The 26,301-nt window shown below is 38.3% G+C and overlaps 2 long non-coding RNA genes across 2 annotated transcripts in view; one reads left to right on the top strand and one right to left on the bottom strand.

Moving 5' to 3' along the window:
- Positions 1-1,688, top strand: part of LOC140532674 (uncharacterized) — a 35,250-nt gene extending 33,562 nt beyond the window's left edge. The window contains exon 3 of the long non-coding RNA XR_011976616.1: positions 1,609-1,688. This is a non-coding gene — a long non-coding RNA (uncharacterized lncRNA). The remainder of the gene's footprint in view (positions 1-1,608) is intronic.
- On the bottom strand, positions 330-25,192 carry LOC140532673 (uncharacterized). Its single transcript, XR_011976615.1, has 2 exons — positions 25,112-25,192; positions 330-1,755 (listed from the first exon to the last, which is right to left on the bottom strand). It is a non-coding gene; the product is annotated as an uncharacterized lncRNA (long non-coding RNA).
- Between the last annotated feature and the right edge of the window lie 1,109 nt (positions 25,193-26,301).

Below are 26,301 nucleotides of genomic sequence, written 5' to 3' on the forward strand. Positions count from 1 at the left end.
ACCTATCCATTCTCCAAAGTTCATGCTTCACCCAGCCTTCCTCACCCATGAATATGAAAAGAATGATGTAAAAATATTGATACAGTTCATGGAAGTGGTGGTATGCCTTTTCCTCTGACAATGACTCAATTCTGAGTCTATCAGTGGGGAGTGTCTCATTTCAATATGGTGCTGACTAAAGCCAGGGTTTCTTCTAAAACTACACTTCAGTTTTACTTCATTCTATTGCACTGTCAGATCCTTCATTATTACCAGTAAAGTAAAATCTGGTCAACTTGTCCTATTCCTGTTCCATACAGGTTATAGAAACCTCTGGAATAAGCTAGATTTTTGTTAGCTCATTTATTCAATCATTCATTCAATAAATATTAATGCCCACTGTGTACAAAGCACAGTGCTGGGTATTGGGTTGGAGGAGGAGATACAAAGAAGCAAGAGATGAAATCCCCACCCTTCAAAAGTTTACAATCTAGCAGAGAAGTCACAACATACATCTCATGGTTCAATGGTAATGTTAGGTGGTATCAATAAATGAATCAATCAACAAGCATTTATTCAGGTTATATTATATGCTAATCATTGAATATGATTACATGCCCCCAAAAGCAAGAGAGGACATAATGTAGGAATTGAATTTGGGCTTCCTAGAGGAAGTGAGTCTTGAAATAAGTTGGCAGAAGGCAGAAATGAGCAGGTAGTGAAATCTAATGGTATGGAGCAACGTGAGCAAAGGTCGAGAGTCAGAAATGAAAATAACATGGGGAAATAAGTCTGATACCATGAAGGGTTCACATAGAGGATTTACTAATCTGACACCATTGAAGATTCACATGGAAGATCTCTGGAGATTAACTGGAAAAATGGGTCAAGGCCAAATTATAAAAAGTCTTGAATTCCAAAATGATGAATTAAGACGTTATCCTATAGGCAATGAGTTGTTGAAGGCCTGTGAGTGGAGGGACCACATAAGAAAAGAGGCACTTGGGGAATGCCTTTCCTATTTAACCCACTACTCTTGATGATGACTTTCCCCTCAAAATTCACATGGCACTTTGTTTTGTAACTTTATAATGCATTTATTATACGTCCTTACATTTAATCTGTATATGCCCCATTAGATAATAATAGTAATAATAGCTAAAATTCATATATTTATGTATACTGGGGGAATTGGTCAATGGGATTCCCATCCTTTGAGAATGTAGAGTATTCTGCCTGATGCATACCTATATGGAGGCTAGGTAAGCCTGCTCCCAGGCATGAGTAATGGAAAGACCCTGTTCTTAGGCTGTAGAGTGTTTTACAGATATTCCATGACTGTTTCTGAAAGTATTGGGCACATGGTAAAGACACTTTTGATTGGCTGCTGAGTTGGAAGTGGGTCAGCATACAAAAGACTCCAGTGGGGAGGCCAGATTCACTCTCCTTCTTGACTATGTTCAAGTGAAAAGTCAAGGATTGCTATAGGTCTGTAATTCTCTCCACTGCTGTAACTATGGAGAGAGATTGGCTCTAGTACCTATTCCCTCCACCCTAAGCAACATGAAGCCATAAGCACTTGATTGTTTTTGCTCATGGCCCTGTTTTGTCTTTCCATTACTGCCTTAGGTAAAGGAGTATTGGAGATGGACTGAGAAGGCTGTCGGCTTGTGAGCTTTGAAAGATCAGTACTGAATCCTGCTGGCATCTTCTATGTTCTTCATTATTTCAGGTACAGGCACACATCTGAGACATTGCAGGTTCCATTCCAGACTACTGCAATAAAGTGAGTCACATAAACTTTTTAGTTTCCATTTACATATAAAAATGTGTACACTAGTCTATAAAGTGCACAATCATATTAGGTCTAAAAAATATAAACATACTTTAATTAAAAATATTTCATTGCTGCAAAATGCTAACCATCATCAGAGCATTCAGCTGAGTCAGAAATGAGAACAACATGGGGAAATAAGTCTGATACCATGAAGGGTTCACATGGAGGATTTACTAATCTGACACCATTGAAGATTCACATGGAAGATCTCTGGAGATTTAACTGGAAAAATGGGTCAAGGCCAAATTATAAAAAGTCTCGATGTTGATGGCTGTTCACTGATCAGGGTGGTGGTTGCTGAAGATTAGGGTAGTTGTGGCAATTTTTTAAAAGAAGATAACAATGAAATTTGCTGAGTGTGTTGACTCTTCCTTTTACTTGAACCCTTAGAGGCTATTGTAGGGTTATTAATTTGGCCTTATTTCAATATTGTTGTGCCCCAGGGAATAGAGAGGCCCAAGCTGAGGGAGAAAGAAGGGGAATGTCAGGTCAGCGGAGCTGTCAGGACACATATAACATTTATCGATTAAGTTTACGGTCTTGTATGGATGGTACATGGAGCCCCAAAACAATTACAATTGTACCATCAAAGATCACTGATCACAGATCATCATAACAGATATAATAATCATGAAAAAAGTTTGAAATATTGGGATAATTACCAAAATATCACACATAGACATGATGTGAGCACATGGTGTTGGAAAAAATGGTGCCGGTAAATTAGCTCAATTCAGGGTTGCCACAAACCTTCAATTTGCAAAAAACACAATATCTGTGAAGCACAATAAAATGAGGTATATCAGTATTTAACTTTGGTTATTTTCCCTCAGGAAACTTTACTTTTCCTTTCTGAAAATCACATTTTGTTTTGTACTTTTTTTTCCTCCCATAGTAGACAGATTTTTTTTAAAGCACAGATAATTTTGTTCCCTTTCTATCTGTATCTTAGAATTGTTTCCCAAGAGACATATCAGAGAAGCCCTGGTTATTTACACTTTTGTGTTTTTCTTTTCCATTTCTTAATTTTTGGAAGTGTGAAGTGCTTATCTACATTGGCCTGGTTTCATTCCCTACTTGACACTTTTATTATGAAAATATTGTCACAACTTGTCCTCTGATGAATCATATTGCCAAAATATGCCTAAGAAAGTTTTGAATGCTGTCATGTGCATGATTGATTACTATATGTTAATACATGAAAAAGTCATTGGCAATTTCCATGAATTGAATTCATGTGTATTGTTGACATTTTTTTGTTTAAGCACAGTTTAATCCTATAGAGCATTTTTGTTATATTACAATTTATTGTTTATATTAACATTTGTGTGTTGATATGGGGATACCTAGAAAAATCTCTTTAAAAAAGGTGAGATTTGAGGTAATTGAATGGTTTCATTGCATATTTACAATTGAAAAGCATGGAAGTCTCTTAATGTTAGCGGTAGACTCAGACCTGAAGAATAAGGACATTTTAGGAATATTTCACATTTAGAAATATGAAAGACTTGGACCAATTAAAACCCTAAATGTTAAGGCAGAAGAGACAACTCAAAGTCTTTCTAGTCCTACCTGAGAAATCTGACCATGGGAAGGGAAGAAGGAAGTGATTAAGAATTAAATGCCTACTACGGTACAGCCAAGAGCTGTACTAAATATTTTGTAAATATCTCATTTGATGATGGAGACCTCCCTGAAAAATTGAAAGAAAGGGAACAGTACTTGGGGACTATATCTCAATCTACCGCTTGAGGAAGAGTAACTAGAAAAACAGCGGGCCACACTAGGCAAAGAAGAGCTGAATGTTGCAAGGAAATACAGAATAGTCATCCATCAATGAGTCAGCTGTGACTGTGGTGCTTCCTGTGGGAGATACACACCACAGATTCACAGCCAATAGTTTTCTGGTTGTGTACAATGTCTCTGGAAGGCTTGGGTCAGAAAGGTAATAAAGGGTCTATGACAATAGAAGATGCCCAGAGATACAGAAAGGAATGAGATCAACAAATAATATGAAGACAGCCTTGGTAGATGTGAATAATTTCATTGGTACACAGTCAAATATCACTTCTATGAATGCTCACAAACATTTCGTGTATCATATCATCTGATCCTTGCAACCACTTTATGAAGTAGCTGTTATTATTACCCTTGTTTTTAGAGATGGAGAAACTGAGGCCAAGAGACCTTCATAATTTGTGCAGAATCACACAGGTAAGTGTCAGAGGCAGGACAATTTAAACCCAGGTCCTCCTAACTCCAAACTCAATTCTTTCCATTGTACAAAATTGACTGTGAGTATCCTATGGGCAGAGCCTGAAACTTATCTAATTTGTATACTTAACTTACTGTTTAGCACAGGATTCTACATACAGTCGGGGAATGATAATTTTTAATAATTGCTTCAATAAATTTAAAATTAATCTGTCAGAAGCATATAGGATAAAAAAAAAGGACACAGGGTGATTTGGAGCCAAGAGACTGGGACACCTTCTAGGAAGCTGTTCCAGTAATCTAAGTATGATAATCTGATCCCTGTTTATGAATATCTGGGCTAAGTTAGCAGAGCAGGTGATGGAGGGAGGTTTCTTGTCTTAGACACTCCCATGAGAGTAATCTAACAAAGCAAAGAGAGCTGGGTAAGTGACCAAGTTTGATTCCATTATAACTCACTTTTATATAGCACTTTATTATCTCACTAGAGTTTTACAGCTCTGAGAAGAAGGTTCCATCTTTGTTGTTGTTCGCCCTTTGTTTTTGAAAAGGACAAGTGATATCATGGGGTGATGTCTTGACTTGTATGTGAATTAGATTTAAGGGAGACAGAGTTGTACCAAGTCATCAGCCTCACTTTCTCTTCCAGAGTCATTGAAGTTCAGTACTAAGATGACTGGCAGTGGTCCAGGAGAAAACTAGGCTCAGCTGTCTTTCTCTATCTCCTTTTATTTCACCAAAACAAAGTTTGCAAAGGCTGAATATGCCTTTCAGGTGTTATAGACTGGACCCTTTATGTTCAAGTAATATGAGTTCCCACTTTTATAGATGAGAAAACTGAGGCTCAGAGAGTTATAATGATTTGACTAAGATTACCCAATCAGTAAATGGTAGAGCCTGGATCCAAACTCATGTCTCCTGACCTGTGAGCCAATGGTTTTTTTCCTGTACTCTCCTATAGTTGCCTCCATGACAGACTTCTGAAAACAAAGATTTGTCAGAAAGATGGACAGACCACTCTCCTGGTTCTACAACCCAGTTCAGTCCTACTTGGGGAAAGTGTAGGTCTTGCTTCACTGGTTTAATCTCATCCAATCCAGTCCTCACTATTAAGATGGAATACTCAAATATAAGAGGAGGATGGCAGTAGAAGGTAAAAATCAAGAGACCCTGGGGGAAGGAAGTCATCATTGCCCCAAAGTTAGAACCGCCCTCTGTTCACAAGATAAAAATCCAAGCTGATGAGTAGGAAATTCAAGCTATCAACTTGAGCAAGATAAAAAGAAATGTTCAGCATCTTTCCAGGGTTTTATCATAGAGAAAAAAGAAGGTGAGGGAAGTTGACTGGTTCAAAGATTGTTGTTTAATGATTTGATTTCATGGTCTTTGTGTTATTTAAGTACCATTCATCTTCCTCCAAATCTCCAGCGGGAGTTTCATTTGGGTTGGCAGCTCTATTTTCTATCGACCTACCAGATCAGGCAAAAGGTCTATCTGACCACTTGTCTAGAGGAAGCACAGAAGAGCCATTACAGCTAGAACCACCAGGTCTCTGTATATCTCTTTCCCTAGAAGAATTATGATACTCACTGGAGCTGATTTTACATCCCAAACACTTGTCATATTCATTCAGGGAATAACCCCTGTATTGATTTTCTCCACATTTAGGTCTGTTTCATTCTCTCTTGGGATAACTTTGCCATGCGGCCAAGGAAGACTTCATTAAAGTGATGAGGGTATTTGACTTGTGCATTGACCTTACATGACAAACAAGACCATGCACAAAATCCCACACACAGCCATCCTGTTTATCATTAATACCTACCCCAACCCCCCTTCCACTCATTATCTGTTGCATTAATGTACCTTTACTAAGTGCAGCATTCTAGCACAGGTAGTCTTACAAAGCTAATCACTCTAAGCTTAGGTGGATATAGTCCCACCAAGTGCTTCTTGACCACTCTTAGAGTTACTAGAGAAAATTTCCAAATATGTTCTTCATGTACATGTAGTTTTATTCTCAAATGAGAGATAGTCATTTCACTCTTAATAAAGAGGAAAAATAAAAAAATCCAGGGAATTATATGGTCAATCAATAAACACTTGTTAAGTACCTGCTATGTTCCAGACACTGTTAAATACTAGGGATACAAAAAGAGGCAAAAGATAGTCCCTGACTTCAAGGAGCTTATGTTCTAATGGGAGAGACAACATGCAATCAATTATATACAAAGTAAGTTATGTACAGGATAAATAAGAAATAATTAAAAGACAGAAAGCAGTGAAATTACCAGGGGTTGGGAAAGGCTTCCTGCAGCAGGTAGCATTTTAAGAGGGACTTGAAGGAAGCCAAGGAAGTCAATAGTCAGAGGAGAGAGTGTTCCAAGCTTGGCAGACAACCAGAGAAAATACCCCAAGCCAAGAGATGATCTTGCTTGTCAAACACCCAGGAGGGCAACTTCATTTGACTGAAGAATATGTGTTGGGGAGCAAAGTGTAAGAAGATTAGAAAGGTAGGAGAAGGCTTTGAAGCCTTTGAATGCCAAACAGAGCATCTTGTATTTGTTCCTGTAAACAATAGGTAGCCATTTGTTATTGAGTAGGGAGGGTGACATGGTCAGACCTGCATTTTAGGAAAATCACTTTAGGGGTTGAATGGAGAATGGATTGGAGTGGGGACAGACTTGAGACAAGTATACATACGAACAGGCTACTGTAGTAACCAAGGTGTGAGAAGATGAGTGTCAGAGGAGAGAAAGGAGTATTCTAGAGACTTTACAAAGATGAAATCAGCAGGTTTTGGCAACAGCTTGGATATATGTATGAGTGTGTGATTATATAAGGATGGAGGGAGGGAGAGAGACTCCTAGGTTTTGAGCTTGAGGGATTGGGTCAGAATTGTGAATGATGTAAAACAGAGACACCTTACTAAAACACTAAGCCAAAGCATTGTGCTCAAGAACCCTGACTGCTATAGGAATGGACCAAGTGACAAGGCCCTAGAAGATGTACCAAAAAGTTCTTAGAGTCATAAGGTCACAGATTTAGAGCTGTAAACAAATCAACAGTCATTAGTTAGCAATGCCAAACATCGTGCAAGGTGCTAGTAATGCAATGACAAAAATAAAACTGTTCCTGCCCTCAAAAAGCTTACCTACTGAGTGCTGGTTTGTCAGAACAGTGCTGGCTTGTCGGAACTGGAGGCGAGGTGGTTATGGAGAGGAAACTCAGAAGTCAAGTAACTGGCTGGGAAAATGCCCAAAAAAGGGGAAAAAATAAGACCATAGAAGGTTACTTTCTTAGGGAACAGGTGTCTCCCCCCATCCTTTTGGATGAGGAAGAACAAGGCATACTATCAGAGGAAGTCAAGACCCCTGCCTCCAGGGCCTCCAAAGGGCACTTAAACTGAGCTCGGGCAATAGAAGAGCTTGAAAAACAAGCTAGCAGCTTACTAAAGGAGAACCAAAAAAATGCTGAGGAAAATAACAGCTTTAAAAAGAGGCTAACTCAATTGGAAAAAGAGGTCCAAAAAGTCAATGAGGAGAAGGAGGCTTTAAAAAGCAGAATTAGCCAAATGGAGGAGAAGTTTCAAAAGCTCACTGAACAAAATAATTCATTGAAAGAGAGAATTGAGTTCAGGGAAATGAATGACTATGAGATAAACCAAGCAGTTAGAAAACAAAACCAAAAGTTTGAAAAAATAGAAGAGAATGTGAAACATCTCATTGGAAAAACAACTGACCTGGAAAACAGATCTAGGAGAAACAATTTAAAAATTATGGGACTACCTAAAAGCCATGATCAAAAAAGAGCCTAGACATTATTTTCCATGAAATTATCAAGGAAAACTGCCTTGATATTCTAGAACCAGAAGGCAAAATAAATATTGAGAGAATCCACCAATCACCTCCAAGAAACTCCTAGGAATATTGTGGCCAAATTTCAGAGTTCCCAGATCAAGGAGAAAATACATGACAAACAAGACCATGCACAAAATCCCACACGCAGCCATCCTGTTTATCATTAATACCTACCCCAACCCCCCTTCCACTCATTATCTGTTGCATTAATGTACCAAGCAGCTAGAAAGAAACAATTTGAGTATTGTGGAAATACAATCAGGATAACACAAGATCTGGCAGTTTCAATATTAAGGGATTGAAGGGCTTGGAATGGGATATTCCAAAGGTCAAAGGAACTGGGACTGAAACCAAGAATCACCTCCCCAGCAAATGTGAGTATAATACTTCAAGGGAATAAATGGTCATTCAACGATATAGAGGACTTTCAATGATTCATATTGAGGAAAAGACCAGATCTGTATAGAAAATTGACTTTACAATGCAAGAATCAAGAAAAGAAAGAAAAGGTAAACAGGAAAGAAAAATCATAAAAGACTTTCTAAAGCTGAACTGTTTACATTACTACATGGAAAGAAAATATTTATAACTCTAGAATCTTTTCTCAGTATTTGGGTAGATGGAGAGATTGTACATACATACATATACATACACACACACACATACACACACATAAAGAATACAGGGTGTGTTGAATCAGAAGAGATGATATCCACACACACAAAAAATAAAATAAAATAAAATAAAAATTAAGGGCTGAGAGAGGAAAATATCGGGAGGAGAAAGGGAGAAATGGAACAGGGCAGGCTATGACTCATAAAAGAGATAAGAAAAATCTTGTTCAATGGAGAAGAAAAGGGAGAAGGGGAGAGGGGAAAAGTGAAGCTACTCTCTCCACATGTGGCTGAAGGAGGGAATAACATGCTCACTAAATTTGATATGCAAATCTATCGTGCACCACAGGAAAGTAGGGGAAGAGGCAACAAGTGGGGTGAGGGGAATGATAGAAGGGAGGGCAACAGGGAGAAGGGAGTTACTAGAAATAAACACTTTCAAGAAGGGACAAGGTCGATTGAGGGGGGAAAAATAAGAGGGGATGGAGTAGGACAGAGCGAAATATAGCTGATATTGCACAACATGATTATCATGGAAGTCTTTTGCAAAATGACATATATTTAGTCTGTGTTGAATTACTTGCCTTCTCAGTGGGCTTGGGGGTGGGGGGGAAGGGAGAGAAGTTGGAATTCAAAGTATTAGCAACAAATGTTGAGAATTTTTATTGCATATAATCGGGAAATAAGAACTAGAGGGAATGGGATATAGAAATTTATCTTGCCCTACAAGAAAAAAGAGAAGATGGGGATAAGGGAAGGATGGGGTGTGATAGAAGGGAGGGTACATTGAGAGAAAGAGTAATCAGAATGCAAGGTATTAGGAAGCAGGGGGAGGGGAGTGATGGGGACAAAAATTGGACATGTTACAAAGTGAGGTGAAAGCAGTTAGTATTAAAACAATTGACTGAATTAATTACTGAGAATAAATCAATGACATCCTTAGTTTGGGGAAAAGAAATTTAGTCTAAATTTCCTAGAGGAAGGTAACCTCAGGTAAAATTTGGCATTGATGGAAAAGTTAAGGTTCTAATGGTAAATTTGATTTTATGATTGATATTTAATCAGGGACTAGCACATGTATAGAAAGACACACAAGCCACTTAAGACTTGCCTCAAAAGATATTCCTTAGCTAAAGTGAAATTATAATCACATTTGAAACCTGGTTATTGGAACTTGCTATTTTTAGATGCTATGGGACTATTAAGTGACTGTTCTTCTGAGTCTAACTTCAGGTATAGATAGCAAGAAAGGTGGTCTGAGCCTCCAATCCATGATGCTAGTAAGACTGAGAGATGCTGGTTGAACTGCAAAAGGTGATCTCATGGGAAGGGTGGGAGAGCAGCTGTTCAGCCTGGGCTGAGATAGGATTCTCCTGACTCAATTTCCCCACTGACACCTGGCAGACTGTAAGCCTGACTGAATGCAAGTTGACAGTCTACTCCTGCTTGGAACTGACATGAAGTTGGGGAGATATTGTTTCCCTGAAATGTCCCTACTCTTGGTGGCAATTTCCTATAGGCAAAAGGTTTGTAAGCTTCATACAAGATCTATTAAATTATAGATTGGTAAGGGAACATCCGAGGTTAAGTCTAAAATTAAGCTATTAGGCATAGGACTTTAGACCAACAACAATAAGTTAGGGTCCTTTAATTCTTAGTAATACTGTGGAGACAATTAAGTCAAGAGCTTGTAAAGTTAGCAAACAAATATTATTTGTGTCTCAGTTGGTTAATGTTTAAAAAAAATTCTTTTGTGGTCCATATTGTAAATGCTTTAAAAAGAAGTATCACCTGACCAAAAGTTTGAATTGTTTTATCTGTTATAAACTGTTAAAAATCAAAAATAAAATTTAAAAAAAAATCTTGCATACTGTCCAAAAGAATCTTAGATGTCACCTGGTCCAACTGCCTCGTTTTGTAAATGAGGAAATGAGGTTCATAAAGATAAAGTGACTTACCCTAGGAGGTTTAGGTAGAAAGTAGCAAAGATAGAGATTGTTCAGTTTGAATTTTCAAGTGGATCAGCAGGTAGCCACACTCTTCTTTCTATTACTCCCCATCCCCCAACAGAGAAAAGAATGTTAAAGAAAAACTACAGAATGAGTTGGTCTCATGATACTTCCCTAGAAAGAGTTTTCTTCCAAAGTTTTCTTCCCTCTTATTGCTTTCATTTTAAAACTAAGGGAAAAGGCAAAATGGAAGATTACATTTGGGGAGGAAGTAATGGTGGCAGATCAAGACATGTCTAACATGAATGCAAAAGGCACCAAAGAAACTTTTAAAAAAGCAATAAAGAAATACAAAAATAAAACTAAGGGAACAGAGTGAAAACTTTAGAATTCTATGTTGAGCAAAGACTTTCCATAATGAGATTCTTCTTTAATGAAGATGAACATGAGGTGTTGCAAAATGCCTTTGGAATGCTTGACAGGAATGGAAATTATTGGATGGGGTTCGAAGGTCTTGTGGCATAAACCATGGCCCCATCATGTCTTTTCTAGGGAGCTTTCTCCAGCAGTAACAGAAATTGCTAAGGTGCTGATTCAGAGAGGGTCCTCCAGTGTCGTGGAGATGATGGTCACATGGTGAGCCCATCTTAAAAATCAGTATGTGGCAATTAAAGGTATTTTCCCAAGAAAGGATTTTTTTTCATGGGCCCTCATTTCAGCATACACTAAGGTTGCATTATGTTTTACTTTGGTTTTTTTTTAAATAGAAAATCACCATCAGAACCATTTCTCTACCATAGTATAGCTTAGGGACTACAGCACATAATAGGGAAAGTTGTGGTAAGTGGCTAGCTAAAATAAAGCCTGTTGTAGGAAAAGGCACACTAATACACTCCTTAGTGTGACTGAGTTGGCTCAGTATTCCTGGAAATTAATTTGGAACTACATAAGAAGAATTACTTAACAGTACATCTGATTTTACAGGCTATCTCACAGCTAGATATATAATCCAACCAAGACAAAGTGGAAAAAATGACAGTTTCATATATACCAGAATATTAATAATGCTTTTTTTAAAGTAGGAAAAAAATCTTGGAACAAAGTAGGTCCCCGTTGATTGGGCTGAATTGAATGACTGAACATAGAGTGGTATATGGATATGTTAGAATGATATTATATTAGGAGCAATGAATGTGAGGAATTCAAAGAAATTAAAAATAACCTGTATGAGCCCCTACTGAATGAAGATAGCACAGTCAGATCAATATACAGTAGATATTATGACTACAATAATGTAGCGGAGCAGTAGATACAGCAGGCCTGGAGTCAGGAAGACTGCTCTTCTAGAGTTTAAATTTGAACAGTAAAAGACAACAGAAGTCAAATAAATTGTACTGATTAACATTTGTTGTAGATTTCTAATGTTGGAATATACTTCCTCTATGAGAAGATAATAGGATCTTTTGAGCTTATAGTCTATAGGAACTTCAGAAGTCATCTAGTCCTAAAGTGGTGGTGGCCTAAGGTACAACATACTGTATACTCAGTTGGAAGTAGTAACTGTATCAGACAGTTTTACTTAACTGTTTTTATTGTTGTAGTAAGAAAAGAGTACAATGGCGCAGGAGGAGCCTGTTGGGAAGGGATTATGGTGCAAAAAACAAAAATGCTTTAATAAAGTCTAAAAGTCTTCTGACAGTTGGTGCTGGCAGAGGATTTTTGCATTCTAGAATCCTGGAAGGCTTTGCAAATGAAGTTTCTTTTTTAGATAAAAGGGACCTTAATGGAGGTTAGTAAAAGGAAGGGCCTCACCAATCTAATATGGTGCAACTGGAAGGATTTTGGTTCAGAGACAAATTATCCTACCTGACCTCTAAGGTCCCCTCCTAAATCTGAAATTCTATGAAATTTTTGTGGATTCATAGAAGGCATCCCTACGTTGCAAAAACTTATAATTTTATCATTAGATATTCACTTCTTTGGGCCAGTTAGGTAGCACAGTGGATACAGTGGGCGTGGAGTCAGGAAAACTCCTCTTTCTGTGTTCAAATCCAGCCTCAGACACTTACCCTGAGCAAGTCACCTACCCCTGTTTGCCTCAGTTTTCTCATCTGTCAAACGAGCTGGAGAAAGAAATGGCAAACCACTTCAGTATTTTTGCCAAGAAAACCCCAAACAGGGTCCCAAAGAGTCAGATGTGACTTAACATTCATTCTTTCAATCTTTCTTGAATAAATATTTTTTTAATCTAAAAGGGTCTCCTATCAATATGGACATCTTCTAGAGAACCCATTAAGTTGTTACCAATGAGGATTCATTCACTGGGGACCACTTTCTAGCCGGGATGACTGAATGAGAACATGTGGAAGACAGACTTGAACTTACTTTACTTTCTCTAGGTGCTGTTTTTGCTTTATTTCTCATTCTTCTGAACCTTGCCATTAGGGAAGAGTTCGGGAAGTTACTCCAGAACATCCCCCCGCCATAAGTCACAAACACTATGCACTCACATCAGCCTTATTTAGTAAGCCAGTGTAACACAGTACATAGGGACCTGGAGTAGGACATAGGACATTAGGAGATAGTTCAAATCCTCCCTCAGATATGAATTAGCCATAAGGCTCTTGGGTAAACCCTCAATCTCTTGGTCTCAGTCACCTCATCTGTAAAATGGGAATAACAGAGATTTGTTAGGATAAAGTGATATAATACACAGAGAAATACGTAAACAACACCTTTGCATGACTTTTCGTTCTCTTAAGCCTCTTCATGATGTTCCTGATCCCAAAATTACATGTAAAATTTAGAAATGATCTGCTTGGCAAAGTGTTGTAAAATTTTAAGTCTTTTTATAAGTCTTAAATACAAGCTACTATTATTGTTACAATGTCCGCACTTCCATACTCTCAACTAAAATTCCATGACTATGTCTTACTTTCTTACCCAAGGTAGGGAATAATCCAACAGCAAATCTATCCAAATGGAATATATAGATATGCTCATGGCCATGAATGATAATATAAGAGTCAGAACACCAGGTTTATGTATAGATTCCTGAATTCTAATCTTTATTTGAAAAAAAAAAGCAAAAATTAATTCAGGCAATTGCCATTTTATAGTTGGGTCATATCTAGGTTGTTCCCTCTGTAGGCATTAGGGAAAACACTGTTCAATTGAATGAAAATATATCCTGGCACCTGATCTGTCTTAAGAGAAGTTTGATTTAATGAGCTTCTTTCTTAGGTGCTCCCACAAGTTGCCAATACCACACCAGTCGGTGAAACTTAACCTTTCCCAATGAGCCATCATTTTCCATTTGAAGTAATATGCCCACAAAATTGCAGTTAAAGTATCCAACTCCTCCCTCTGACAAGCATTTATTGAGCACCTGCTGTATGCACCAGCAGCGTTCAGTTCCATATTTGACCTGCCTCATGTAATAATATTGGGAGCAGCTAGGTGGCTTCATAGCACCCAGAGCACAGGACCTGGCGTCAGGAAGACCCGAGTGCTAATCTCATCTCAGACACTTAATAACTATGTAAATCTGAGCAAGTTACTTAACCTCTGTTTGCCTCAGTTTCCCTATCTACAAAACGGAGATAATAATAGCACCTGCTTCCCAGGGTAGTTGTAAAGATCAAATGAGATAATACTTGTAAAGTGTTTAACACATTGCCTGGTTCGTAATAAATGTACTATATAAATACCAGTTGTTTTTATGGTGATGACGATGACTAGGCACTCCCAGAAGAGTGTGGGAATTCTTATTAGTCATTGACTCCATGTCAATCTATACTGTAGGTGGAAATACCCCCACTGATGAAACAATTACATCTAACACACAGGAAGAGCTTATTAATGTTGGTTGATTCCAGATACACCGATATACTGGGGTACAGAATGGTAGAATCTTGTGATCTAAGAACCTCAGGAGTCATCTAATCTGACCCTTTACCAAAGGCAGAAGCTCCAGTATATACAACATTCCTGGTACATTGGCATGCGACTCCTGTTTGAACACCTCCAGTGACAGGGAACTCATTACTTAATAAGACAACTCATTCCATTTTGGAACAACTCTCATTGTTCAGAACTTTTGCCTTATATTGAACTCAGATCTACTGGCATTTATTTCTCACTCTATTTCTCTATTCTGGGGTCCAGCAAAATATATTTAATCCCTCTTCTGGTGAGATAACCCTTCAAATATTTGAATGGAGATATGAAACAACCCCTAAAATTATGTTTGGGGCTCTCTCCTCCCACCTTCATACATCTTTTCAGTTCCTTTGCCAATTGAAAACCAATTATTTTGGATTCAGTCCTGGAATTGAACTAATTTGCATTTCCAGCTTTTAAGTAGAAAGGTCAAAAGAACTGACCAAGAAGCATTTATTATGTGTCTGTGGATAAGGGTTATAGACAGACTGAGAACACATATTTACCCATATAGGAATATATACTTCAGGTTTTATTTAAATCTGCTTTTACTTTTCAATTAATTAACAAACATTTATTAAGTTCTTGGTATGCACAAGTACAATGCTAGAGACTAGGTATACCATGACAAAAATGAAACAGTCCCTACCCTGAAGGAATATACATATTGTTGTCCATCCATGTAGTATTGGAGAAGTCTGGAAGAAGTAGAAATCTAAGAAGGCATTGGGTCAATCATGAATCGCGATGAAGATCTAGATTCATGAATCTAGATCTAGATCCTACCACACTCCTTGGGGTGGCCCAAACCAGATTAAAATGTAGTTTCCATATGATTTTAATGTGTTGACACTTTTTTTTTAAAGAAATGTATAAACATGTGGTTTTCTAAGTCAATATCAGGGCCTCAGAGGTCCTTATGTATGACCCCATTTCTACTTGAATTTGACACGACTGATCTAGAGAATTCTCATGTCCTAAAAAGTTCACTTTAAAATCCTTTTAGAGCAACGAGAATCTAACTTATTCTCGAAGGCGGTGCAACAAAGGATAGAAGGCAGAAAAATGTATAGCTCATCTCTTCCAACCACTCCAACACCTTGATTGGAGTTGGTTCATGCTTTCAGTTCAAAACTAGTCAAATTGGAGTTTATCCCAATTCAAAGGAACTTTTGAGGAACCTAGAAACATAACTCTATTGATATTGCAAGGAACCTCAAAGGTCATGTAAGAAAGTAGAAACCCTCCTTTAATCTCTGTATCCTAGATGCAGAGGATACAAAAATGAAAAACAATAGTCTCTCTGCCCTTAGGGATTTTATCATACCTTAGCGTGAAAATGACTGACACCAATGTGTATCATAAAGATTAGAATGTAATAAATACATAAAAAAATCAAACAGACAAATGAAAGGTTGGAGAGGGGATGATCATGACAAGCTAGGGGCACCAAGGAAGCTATGCTAGGAAATGGAGATTATGTAGGAAGATAAGGCTAACATTTTTATTATAAACATCTATCAACAAACACAAATATTTAAGTATTATACAAAAGAGAACAAGAAAAAAGATTTCAAACAGAAATATAAAAAGGAGAGAGGAACTGCAAAAGCCAGAGAGATGTGAGTCCATTCTAGATGCAAGAAAGTAGTACAGATGTGGGGGGATATGAATGGAAAGGAGAAGGGAGGAGCATTTGAAAAAAGTTCAACTTGATTGGAAATAGAGTGATGTGTAGATTAAAGTTTGATTGTCAAAGGCCTTAAATACCAGGTTACACAGTTGGCATTTTATCTGGTAGGATATAGAAGATTGATCAAGGTCACTGAGCAGATGTATGAATTGTTCAGATTCACATATTAAGAATATGATTTTACCCTTGCAGGCAAGAATGTCTTTGGCCTTTCTTTGTAATCCCAATTTTGCCATCCCAAAGTACTACGCCTGGCACACTATAGGCACTTAATAAATGCTTATTGACTGACTGATGTTGGCAATGGTATGAAGGCTAGATGAGAGAAGTGGGATCAGTTAGGAGACTAACAAAACATTTCAATGAGATGAAACAAGGGTCTGAAATAAGGCAGTAGAGCTCTATATGTGAAAAAGATCCCTGTCAAAAGTTACTTAGCCTCTCTGAGACTTTGTTTTCTTTGTTTTCAGTGAGAGGAGAGTTTCAGTAGGTCAAAAGGAAGTATGGATGAATGGATAGATGGATGGATGGATGAATGAGTGCAGCAGAGTGTAGGCAGCATGGCTAGGAGATGACCTGAAAGAGTAGTCTGGTGGGATGGAACCCAAGGCTTCCAAGATCCCTTTTAGATCTACTATTCTATGGTTTCATGAACAGGATGGGTGGAAGCCCATCGTCACTGCTGGAACAACAATTGCAAGGAACTTCCCTTTTGCCAATGAATCATTAACTAACTTTTCCTACAAAGACAAGAACTTTGCACTTTCACTCTTGATTCCTTTCCAGATGGTCTCAGGCTAAAACAACTGACTTCTCTTACTCCTTGGTTCATAATTACAAACTTGAGGAAGGTTCACCATAACTGAAATTGTAAAGCAGGATAAAGTTCACATTCCTTGTTTCTCCTCTGTGACCCTCTACCTCACTTCCCTACTCTTTCTGGCCACCTTTCCTCAAATTCCCACTGCTGGATTTTAATAATGGCATTCAATACCACAACCCAAAAAGCAAATCAAACCAAATATTGGTGCCCAGTATTGCTGATAGTAGTCTAATATATAAGATAACTATGAATGTCTATCCTCTGTATAAGGCCAAGAGCTATTGCCTAAGGTGATTGGTCAAAGAATCTGAATAATTTTCAAAAAAGAATAGCGAACAATCAACAACCACATGAAAGACAGCTCTAAATCAGTATTAAGAGAAACACACATTTAAAACAACTCTGAAGTTTCATCTTCACATCGAACAAACTGGCAAAGATGGTTTTTTAAGAAGGAAACAGTTGCTGTTGGAAGGGCTATGAGAAGACATGTGACAAATTAACACTATTAGTAGAGCTGTGAAATGGTCCTACCATCCTGGGAAGCAATTTAGAATTATGCAAGAAAAGTAACTGAATTGTTTATAACCTTTGACTTAGATCTCACTACTGGGTCTATATATCAAAGACACAAATAAAGATGCCATATAGATCAATATAGGGGCAGGTAGGTGGTACAGCGGCTAGAGTGGCAGGCCTGGTATCAGGAAGACTTGGATTCAAATCTGGTCTCAGATAGTTGCCAGCTGTATCACCCTGGGCAAGTCACTTAACTCTGTTAGCCTCAGTTTTCTCATCCGTAAAATGAGCTGGCGAAGGACATGGCAAACCACCCAAAGGAGTCATGAAGAATCAGACAGAACTCAAATGACTGAAAATCAATAATATACCAATATATACACACATATATGTCAGTATAAATAAATCGATGTGGTATGTGAATGTAATGAAATAATATTATACAGCATTAATAATTATACTAGCTAGCATGCATATATTGCTTTAAGATTTGGGAAGCTCTTTACATATGTCAATTCATTTGATGCTTACTATAACTGTGAAGTAGGTGCTATTATCTCCATTTTACAGATTAGGAAACTGAGGAAGAAAGAGGTTAATTGACTTGTCCCAGGTCACAAAGTTAATGCCCGAGTTAAAGATTTGAACTCAGGTCTTCTGACTACATGCCCTGTGCTAGATAGAATATCTGTCTAATAGATAAAAGACTACAAAGAATTTAGAGAAACAGGGGAAAGAAATTCTGTTTGAATGAATGCAGAATGAAATGAAATGCAGAATGAAGAGAAACGAGAAGCAAGAGAACAAGATTCCCAATGACTAGGCAACCCATAAAAGGCAAGAAGACATAGTCAAACTCTAATTATAATGACCTTGGTCCCAAAAAGCAAATAATGAAATATACTTCCCTTTATATTGTAGAGAAGAGGGGTACTTTGGAATGGAGCTGTCTCCTCCCATTCCCATTTAGACTTCCACTCTCAGAGAGATGCTACAATGGAAAGGAATTCATAAAGTAATTCACACTGTTTGTTACCTCTTTAGAAGCAATTGTACTTTGCAGAACCCTGTTCATAGCAAAAGAATAAATCTCTAACAGTGATATTTCAGTGTGACAGGAAAATGGAGGAGAAATTACAGAGGGATTCGACGTTTGGGAATAACAGGACATTTCATACATGTGTGTATACATATATACATATATATGAATATATATAGGTGTTCGTAATCACAAAAAAATTATACATATTAGAAGTTACCCTAAAAGTCCAACACTACTTTTTTTCTAGATGAGGATACTAAGAGGTAAAGAAACTTTCCCATTTTAAACCCAGATTGGACATGGCCTCTGACTCCAAGGCCTGGGCCTTCTTCATTTTCCAAGATCGAATAATCCACATGCTGGTATTTGAGGAAGCTTTATTTTCCTGAGAGCCTGATGGCTGAATCTCTTATTAGGGTTTAGAGAAAGGTGTGCAAGGAGAGAAGCATATTCATTCCTCAAACCCAAGTCAGACGCTGAATGACAATGTGGTTATTTTTTGAGTGGGCACAGCTTTTCTTCTGACTATTTATAATTCTAGTCTGTCCAAGGATTTTTTTTAAATAGTTTGAAATAATGTGCTTCTTTTTTCTCTTTTTAAAGAGAATTAAATGGTAATATTAGAGGATGGGAAAGAACTGTTAGCAATTTACATATTTTAGAAAATCACAATCTTTCCCCCCCCCACCCCAACTTAGAAAGACTTATCTGTAAACAAAATTCATTTATGCCCATTATTTCTCTTCCATTGAACTGTAACAAGGCTTTTCAGAAAAGATTCATTTTCTCTTTCAACAGAAGTTAGTTTACTTTTTTAAATCCTGGTGTTTGCTTTCATCTAGTTTATGGTGAAATATTTTTAAAGCTAAATTGTCTTTTTTAAAAGTTACATCCAATTATCCAGGCAAGACACTGAAAAGGTCACTATGAAGAAACAAATGCTCTTCCACCACTGCCAGACCCACTTTCTTCCCAGCCCCCAAACATTTCAAATTAATCTTTAGTACAAGATTTTAAGAAAAAATTGGAAAGTTTATAAGGTAGCATTTTTTTTTAAAGTCCAGGCCCACACATACCCTCTGTAGGCAATAGAATTAAGGTGGGAATCAGAATTAGTAAAGCTAGGAAAAAAACATCAGGAGTCTAGCTAAGCAGTACATCTTCCTAAAGAGACGGATGTGCTAGTAAGAGTTTAACAACAAACTCTGGGAAGAAATAGCCACCCAATAGCTAACAGTTAAATTTAACATTTTCTCTTTCACTTTCTTAAGCCTATACAACAACAACAAAAAAAGGAAAAACAATAAAAAGGAAAAAAAACCAAATCAATCCTGATTTGCACCATTTACAGATTTCTGAGGTATAAATGCCCACACAGAAAAGTTAACCTTCAGCTTGCTTAACTCTAGCCTGGGCTTGAAGCAGCTTGGGACAGTGGAAAAACACCCCCTTTAAAGCAGAAGACAGGGATTCAAATCCCACTTCTCATAATATTGATATGACAATGTCTGTAGGTCTCAGTTTCCTCATCTGTCGAATGAAGAGGGTAGATAGCCTCTAAGCTCCTTTCCAGCTCTAAATTGGTGGACAAGACCTACTTTCAAACACCTCCTTTGACACCCAATGGTGGTGTAGTAACAGGCAAATTAAGCTCACCCCTTTGAAAGTTTGTTTCGTCATCTATAAAATAGTGGTAATGATATTCCTGTTAAGTAGCTTACAGGGTGGTTGTGAGACTCAACTAAAATATTGCTTGTAAAGTGCTTTGTATTTAAAGTGCCAAATCAATGTCTGTTTATTATCATGAGCAGCAAAACCTAGAAAATACATAGAGAATTCCTTTAGGAGAGGAGACTTTGTTTTGTTACCTTTATAGTCAACATATTATGGCAAAGAATCATGAATATTGTGCTAGAACTGGAAAGAGTTAAAGAGGTCTTTTTTTCCAAGTCCATCATCTGCACGTGGAAGAAGCCAGTCTCCAGAGATTCAGAGACATGCCCCAAATCACACAGAGCTGGGTAAGTGGCTGTAAGGACTGGAATCTGAGTTTTCCAAGTTCAACACTCTTTCCATTAATAACAGTAGTGAACGAGGGTGGCAGCAGCCTAGCACAGTAGGTAGAAGGCTGACCCAAGAGTCGGCTAAACCTAGGGTCAAATTCTGCCTCTGACATTCTAGCCGAGTGATCCTGGACAAGTCATTTCAATCTGTAGTGCAGCCAGCAACTCTCTAAGATTTTCAGTTCCAGGAATGTTTCCATTCTGCATTGCTGGAGAGAGTTTGACCACCACAAGTTCTCCATACTGATGAAAATACAGGTTCAAACTAAAATAATAATAGCCAGTATTTATATGGGGTAGCTAGATGGATCCTGGAGTCAGAAAACTCCTCTTCCTGTGTTCAAATCTGGCCTCAGACACTTACTAGCTGGTTGAACCTGGACAAATCACTTAACCCTGTTTGTCTCAGTTTTCTAGACTGAAAAATGAGCTGGACAAGGAAATGGCAAACTACTCCAGTATCTTTGCCAAGAAAACCCCAAATGAGGTCACAAAGAGTTGCACGTGACTAAAAAAAATGACTGAGCAAGGTACTTAATAAATGTGTATTGATTGATATCTGCCCAATAACCCAGTGAGGCAGGTGCTATTATTATCCTTATTTTATGTACGATAAAAACAGAGAGGTTAAATTCAGTACAACCTGATGAACATTTATTAAGTACCTATGCTGTGCCATATAGTTCATTAGAAAATAGTCCTTATCCTCAAGAAGCTTATAATCTGATGGTGTTGGAGAGACAACACACAAAAAGAGGCAGAAAAAATGGGTCCCAATACCTGCCAAAAGCCATTTTGTTCCAAGGAGTTTAAAACAAGAAGACCAGCACTTTCAGAATGAAGTGATCTGAGAGTCCAGGTTCTGCCCCTAAAGAAGAAAGATATTGAGAGGAGTTTGATACATTACCCTCCAATCAGAAAGGAGAGGAGGTTTAGGGAGGTGATGTTAATCAAGGCTTGAATAGGCAGCCTGGTGATTGAGATTAGAACTGATGAGTTTAAGCTGGAACAAACATCTTGTTTCATGGAGTTGAAACCAAACAAAGCTGTGGATGCTCAGTGATTTCCTTATTGTCATTCAGTTGGCAAGTGATAGAACCAGGATTTTCTTATTCCAAGACCTGTGTACTTTTCATTACACTACACCAAGCTTCAACTAATTCAATTTTAAAAAAAGAAACCCCAAACATTTAATTATCTAGTGAGTCTAAGGCACTACACTAGGCTTTGGGGATAAATTGCCATTGCCTCTAGGATAAAATATAAACTCCTGTGCCTGACATTTAAAAGCTCTTTGCATTCTGGCTCCAGTCTGTATCTCCAGGCTGATTTCCCATTACACCCCCTGACACACACTATACACTCCAGTCAGACCAGTCTTCTCGCTGTTCACTTTACACAACATTTCCTGCTTTCATGCTTTTGCTCAGGCTGTACCTCATGGCTAGAAAGCTTTCTCTCCTTTCCCCTGCCTCTCGAAAGTCCTAGCATCCTTCGGGGCTCAACTCAAGAGACCTTTCTTGCTTAATTGTCCCACTTGCTAGGTCCTATACCCCCTGCCCAGATCCCCATATACAGGAGTTCCCTATACCAATTAAACCACAGATCTGGTCCCTATTCCCTTTCATAGAGACAATGGGGATATACCCTTGCTTCAGGCCTATCACTTCAACTTCTATGCAAAGGATAGACCTAAGTAGAGAGAAACTTGAAACTAGGTTTCTGTGACTATCACAGGCACCTGATTTTCCCTAATGGTTTCAGATAATGTTTTGTTTGTTTTGATTGGGAAGCAGATAATAATATTTTTAAAAGAACCCTCCCACCCAAATCCTCCCTGGGTTTGGGAGTTTCCCCAGCCTGGCTGGGGCCAGAGTAAGTGAACTATAATTAAGTTGCTAAGATTGTTCCCGGTTATGCTAATGTTTCGTTGAGAAGAGCTCATGATCTGGAGCTGAAGGTCTGTAGTGATGACTTTTCATCTGAAGTGAAGAGGTTCCAAAAGAGTGGAGATTGGGTAATGAAGTTTGGGATGCTGAAGGGAGAAAGGAGATTTGGAAATTGGCAAAATGGGAAGAACCTCATGGCTGTTCGATGTTCAGGCAATTAGGTGAATAAGGAGGATGGAGTTTTATACAAGGAAGGAAATGAGGAGGTTTAACCCGGAAATGAGAAAATTTAGGAGGTACATGATTACCACCTTCAAATACCTGGGCTACTCTCATGTGAAATTGAACTTGGTCTGCATAGCCACTGAGGACAGAATTAAGAGGATTTGGGAAGAAGTTAGGGAGATTTAGGTTGGATGTAAGGAAAAACTTCTTAATCATTATTAAGAAATTATCCGGAAACTGGAATGGGCAGTATTGAAAAGAAATTAATCCCCCTCTCACCAAGTGTCTTTAAGTAAAGTCTGGATTTTCACATATTGGGGATGTTTCAGAAGGGATTCTTGGACCATTATATGTTGGAGAAAAAGGGTCTTGGGGAGATTATGTGATTCTCTCATTCTATAAACTCTTATGAAAGAGGGGGAATGAAGAAAATGAAGAATGGAGCAGGTAGGTGCATTTTGGAATTTAGGGGACAAGGCAATGTCTCTCTTTGAGTCTGATAAAGCAAGAGAAATCTGGTTAGGGTTAGGGTTGTCCAAGAGGAAAATGCTATAAGGGTCTCTTGCATAAAGAAGAATATAAGCAGAAGTGTCCTCTGAGATACAGAGCCTATGGGATTGAATTTCTTTTCATCCAGAAGCATTTTTATTGTAATGATCCATACTTTCCAGAGGGCTGGTAGAATCACATAAAGAACCCTGAAGTTGGGCAGGAATCTATGGACCTATCCTACCTCTGATATTGACTAACTGGGTGACCATGAGCAAATCGTTCAATGTCTTAGCTTTGGTTTCTTTATCTGGAAAATGGTGATAATCATACTTTCAGCACCTGCCTCATAAGATTGTTGTGAAGAAAACACTCTAAGGATTTTTAAAATTCATCTGTCCTTTCTAGTACCCTTTCATTCAAGGAGCAAAGTTTTAAAAATTAAATAAAACAAAGCTCTCAGGGACATAGCTTCATACTCTGGCAAAACAAATTCCCACATTAGCCATGTCCAAAAATGTACTCTCCTCCTGCATTTTAAGCTCATCACCTTACTTTCGGGAGGTGAGCTGAATGTTTCATCCTCAGTCTTTTGAACTTGTGGCTTGTCATTGCATTGACCACAGTTCTGAAATCTTCCAAAGTTGTTTTTCTCTATGTTGTTCTCATTGTATAAATTGGTCTAGTTCTGTTTACTTTCCTCTGCATCAGTTCACTGAGGTCTTCCCAGCATCCTCTGAAATTGTCTTTTTCATCATTTCTTATTTATTATTGTTGCTGAGTTATTTTTCAGTCATGCCCAACAATTTGTGACCCTATTTGGGTTTTTCTTGGCAGAGATACTGGAGTGGTTTGCCATTTCCTTCTCCAGCTCATCTGACAAACGAGGAAACTAAGTTAAACAGGGTTAAACAACTTGCCCAGGTTTACACAGTTAGCTAGTAAGACCAGATTTGAACCCAAGCAGATGTCTTCCTAACTCCAGGCCCAATACTCTAACACTACACCACCTAGCAGCCCTTTCATTTCTTATGGGATGGTAATATTCCTTTACATATGACACAATCTGTTTAGCCATTCTCTAATAAGAGGATATCCCTTTAATTTCCAATTTTTGGTTACCACCAAAAGTGTTTCTGTGAATATTTTATCACATGTAGCTGAATTTACTTTTTTCTTTGATTTCTTTGGGGGTATAGGCAGGGGTGTCCCGGAGTCAACTTTTACAGGCTCTCAAGAACTAATTGTTAATTTTCAGTGTTCAGCATTTTGCACCTTGGTAACAGGCAAGTGCTACAAAACAGGGCTTGATTTATTTTTCTGTTGATTTTCTAGACATAAGAAAGTGATGGAGGAGATTCAATATTAATACAGATTAAACTTAAAAATGTCCTGCATCCTATTTTTTTTTTGAGAGCAAGTTGTTAAATATTTACTAGCATGCCCCTGGGTATAGTCCCAATAGTGGCATAAGTGGGTCAGTGGGTACAAGCAGTTTGGTAAATTTCTCAGCATAGTTTCAGTTGCTAGAAAAGCACTTTGTAAACCTTAAAATTATTACTAACTTGGGAAGAATTTCTGATTTGTCTGCAAGGGAATTTGGCAATTCCCTCCACCAATCCCACATGTAAGTGTTTACCTGTCTATGACTTTGCAGATAAAACCTTAGGCGTTGCCCAAGACCTGGAGAAATCATATTACTTGCCCAGGATGATGTAGCTAGTATATGCAGTAGGATAGGAGCCCAGGACTTTCTAACTCCAAGCCCAATAATTTCTCTGCTGCGCCAGATCACCTCTATAAACTTGGTATTCCCCTAGTAGAGAGATTTTACTGCCTTTGAGTCATTTTCCCAGGTGTAGTGATGGGCTTCCCTCAACTATCCACCCCCTCCTATATCCTACCCCGCCCCCCATCATCCAAAAACGGGTAACAGGTAAAGTGGGCCAAACTCTTAAATAAAAGCTAAATACCTTCTCTAATTAGCAGCTTTCCTCAGGGGCTAAGGGAACCTCATAACTGACCAAGATGTTTGTGTTCTAAACTGAACAGAGGAAGCCTCATTAATATGACCTTTCCCACATTCCACATTTAAAGGAAACCAGTCAGGCTTTGGCTCTCGCCGCAATCTGCTGTCCATTTTCTAACTCTGAAAATGCACTCAAGCCGTGAGACGATAGATTTGAGATCCTATGGAAAAACTCTGATTTCTTGATGCACAAACCTCTGGGAGATTTGCAAAGATCTTTTCTAAGAATGGGCCCCAAAGAGACTGATCTGTGAGAGCTAGAAAAAAATAATGCTATTAAGAGCTGCCATTTTGGAAATAGCAAGTGTGCAAGGGTAGGAGATTGGCTAACAAGAGTGGTTCACCTCAGAAGAAATGCTGGTCATTCTTTCATCAAGAAGTGGGAAATGGGGGCTATTGCAGTCACCCTTATTTAAAATTGCCATATTAGCCCCTCTTTGGGCATTACACTCATTTTTCTTGGGCTCTGGGAGAATCTTTAACAGAGAATCTTATCTCAAGATACTTGTAAACTAATTGTAAACAGGCCTATGGACTCACTGTCTTGTCTGGGCAGACGTTATTCAGTTCCTTGGCCAGAGAAGGCTTCTAAAAAAACAACTTGAGAGCTCCCTTAAAATCAGTGTGGAGACCTCATTAAAAGTGGCAAACCCATCTGTGCCTGTAAGCCCAGGTAAGAATCGGAGCCACAGAGACACAGCTCTCTGGGGAGTCCTCACATTCATTGTAGTTATTCTCCTGAGGATTCTGAGGCTGGCTGTGATTTCTCTCCAAAGGCAATGTATCCTCTACACAAGATTTGCCTCCAAATGTACAGAGAGGGGTGGGGAGGATACAATCCCCAAGGAATCTAAGTCAGGAGGAAAAGAAGGGCTGGGGGAGTATGGTGGCTTTGTAACTCTCACTGCAGTCCTCTGAGCTAGGCCTCACTTCTCTCCCCCAGGAGCAGCTGGCCCTCCTCATAATCTCCAGTCATTTTTATCTCCTTTCAATTCTCCAGAGGCAGCTGAATCTTGAGATCTAGCATGAATCCTCTGGAAAATCTCAGGAGGATAGGCAAACCCAAAGTTAGGCTGTAGAAGCAGTATTTCTAAAGTAGAGATCTTTTCTCAATTAAAAGATTACTAAAGTGGA

The sequence above is a fragment of the Notamacropus eugenii genome, chromosome 3, assembly GCF_028372415.1.
Source record: "Notamacropus eugenii isolate mMacEug1 chromosome 3, mMacEug1.pri_v2, whole genome shotgun sequence".
NCBI lineage: Eukaryota > Metazoa > Chordata > Mammalia > Diprotodontia > Macropodidae > Notamacropus > Notamacropus eugenii.